Here is a 3,050-nt window from a genome sequence, read left to right as displayed (position 1 = left end):
TGTGCTTTTTAATGGAGAGGTGGGTGTGTGTGTGCTGTGTATGTATGCGTGTGTGTTTAAGGTGTAAGTTCACAGCTATTTCCCCTGACCTGTGACATCTGCAATTCATGCTCAGTTGAGAAATGCTGACCTCAGTCTATGGCTGTTGTGTAATAACAAGAGTAGTGGTTATTTACCAGAAACCCCTGTTCTAAGTGCGATTTAGCTTGAGAAGCTTGTTGCATTGGTCCTTGTCAGGATGATGTGGTCGCCAGTATAACTGCTTTTGCCAGGCACACGTTCCCCAGCGGCAATACCGTACCCCTCTGACCTTGTAGCTGCTGGTATGTTTTTGGATTGTTTTTTGCCACATGCAAGATATGGTCTTTCCACATTGTTATCGAACCAATCTTGATTGTGCTGCAGCAGAAAGTATTTTCACGGTGCGTCTTTTTATGTCCTTATTTTGTTTGCTTTGTTTTTTGGTTTTTTTTTCCTGCACACGGGTGCCACTGAAACGCAGAGCCAGTCCTCACAGCGCAGGAGACCGAAACAAACTATAACAAAACAAAACCAAACGCAAAAATCCACTTGTTTTGGCTACGCTGGTGCAGCTGGGGGAAACAGTCAGTCCTGTTGAGTGTAGAGAGGGAAAGAGATGGAGGCAGGGAGTTGGAGAGCCAGGTTATGGGAAACGGAGGACAGTATAACACAACAGGGGGAGTTTTATGGTACAATTAAAGTAGAGTATACTACAGTGCAGGGCATTGTGGGTCTGTAGTATCCAATAGTCTGAGTCTGTGCCCACCGCCCTGAACATTGTCGGAGTGGAGGTTGGACAGGAATTTGAGGGTGAGTCTGTGAGACGGTGTGAGTTTTTTTTGGAGGTGTTTTTTTGTTTTGTTTAGTTTTACATTTATAACTTAATAAAAAAACTTTAATTAATATTAACTACATTTGCCTTGTTCAGGATTCAAATCCATCTCACACCAAGTGGTTTATAACACTGGAGTCTGTTGGGAGCTGTCGTCAGTTTAACGTGTTCCTGTATCCATCCCATTAAGCTTAAAAAAGTGTTTCTTCAAACTCCAGACACTAGCTGGTTGAAAGGCGTTTCTCAGTACCAGTCGTTTGGTACACTACACTGCTGCACTGTGCTGGGCCAGGGAAGGGGGGACTCTACTGCACTGTACTGTGGTTTTAAGGGTTATTCTACAGTGGGCACAAAACGGCAAAGTGTATAATGTTGCTGTATCCATTGCATGAGCCTCCTGTATTGTGCAGGATCCAGTCCTCCATGCTGTCTCCACAGAGTCCCACTGTACTGCTGGAGTGCACAGCTGAGATCAGTACATGGCTGTGTGGTTTGCTTTGCAGCAGAGGAGACATTGTATTATTGTTCAGTGTCACAGAGACGGACGCCCTTGAATACAAACACAGATGAAATGGGAAAATGCATTTGTTAACGTAGAAATACACACCTTATCACAATTAAAATTCCGGCGGACTTAAAATTGTTGCTTTATTTGTGTCATATTTTTCAACATTATGATCTTCCTACCATGGAAATAAGGTAAGGGGGGGGGTTCTCTAGAATTGCACCCCAGCCGGGGTAATAATGCCCCGCTATGCACACTGGCGGGCCTGGCTGCGGTTGCCCCAGCTGCTTCTGCTGTCAGTCGGCGTGTTTGCGGCGCCCTGATTGGCTGTCTGGTGGCGTGGGCGGGGCTTCCCTTGTCCCTCAGCCCTCCTCCTCCTCCTGCTGCTGCTGCTGCTGCTGCTCCGCTAGTGCAGGGGTCTGGGGGTGCGGACTGATCGCTATTGTACAGGAGAAGCGGAGTCACCGACACACACTCACGCATACACACGCACACACAGGGGCGCACCGCACCGCACCGCACCGCAGCTCCCGACGCGATGACCACCAACATCAGGTATAAGAGCCGCCTGGTCAAATCTGGTAAGCAACCCCAGCCACGTCTGCGCGATGAATGAGTGCGTCTACCTGAGCAGCGGCGCGGTGCGGACTGTGCGGTCGTGTGCTTCGATCCATATCTGCGCTCTAATCGCCACTGTCTCACCCGTGTCTCCTCTCTCTTTCCTTCCCTCTCTCCATCCCTCCATCCCTCCACCGCCTTAACCTGCCCCGGGCTGGGATTGCATTGATTGATTGGTTGGTTGATTCCTGGACAACGTCTTCTATTTGAAACCACCCCACTTGGACCCGCTCCCTCTACCCGGCCTTCATTCCCTGAAGAAGATGGGGAGGTAAGCAGCAGCACTGATGCATGTGTTCAGAAGTGTAATTGCATCTGTGAGACCTCTGCATGGCGAGAATAGGGCAGATCATACGGGCTGCTATTGATGATCTGTGGCGGCTGTGGAGAAACACGGATATGGGAGCATGTGTGCGTTCTCGGATATGTGGCACATTTTCGGACACAGAGGTTGCAAATTGGCGCTCACGTTTGCCAGGTTGGTTGCAGTGTGTCGGGGCGGCTGGCACCGGCGCGCGAGTGCCTTTTGTTGTGCCAGTCGCGAGGGCGGGGGGTCTGCAAGCCCCCTGTGCGCGTGCAATTAAGCACCCCTGCGGATGAAACGCGGACTGAGATGCAGGGCTCGGCACACATCTTTGTTCGTGCATGTTGTGAATGAAGGGTCCTGGCCAGTGGAGGTGTGAAGACCTTGTGTCTCACTTGCATCTGCAGCCGCTCGCTCGAGGTGTGAATGCGCGTCGATTTTGTTATTTATTTCTATTTGTTTTAACATCTTATTCTTTTTTTCTTTAATGTCTCGCTCTAAGAGATGTGAAATTGCTCGGGGCAGCGCCTGCTCTCCTGGAGGCAGGGTGTGTGGGCAGCACAGCACCGCGAACTGGGTTAGGAATGTTCCAGTGCTGCTGCTGCACCCATTTTGTATGTGGTCGTGGTTGTTGTGTTTGCAAAGGCCCCGATGGAGAGAGAGAGCACACCCCTGCAGTCAGGACTTCCCAGCTGCAAAGGGGACAGGTAGAGGGAGGAGTGATGAGAATTCATGACGAGAGAGCAAGAAGAAGAAGAATGTATTAACCT

The sequence above is a fragment of the Amia ocellicauda genome, chromosome 17 (assembly GCF_036373705.1).
Source record: "Amia ocellicauda isolate fAmiCal2 chromosome 17, fAmiCal2.hap1, whole genome shotgun sequence".
In the NCBI taxonomy this organism is placed as follows: domain Eukaryota; kingdom Metazoa; phylum Chordata; class Actinopteri; order Amiiformes; family Amiidae; genus Amia; species Amia ocellicauda.
The sequence above is the reverse complement of the archived record's forward strand: the minus strand, read 5'-3'. Positions refer to the sequence as shown.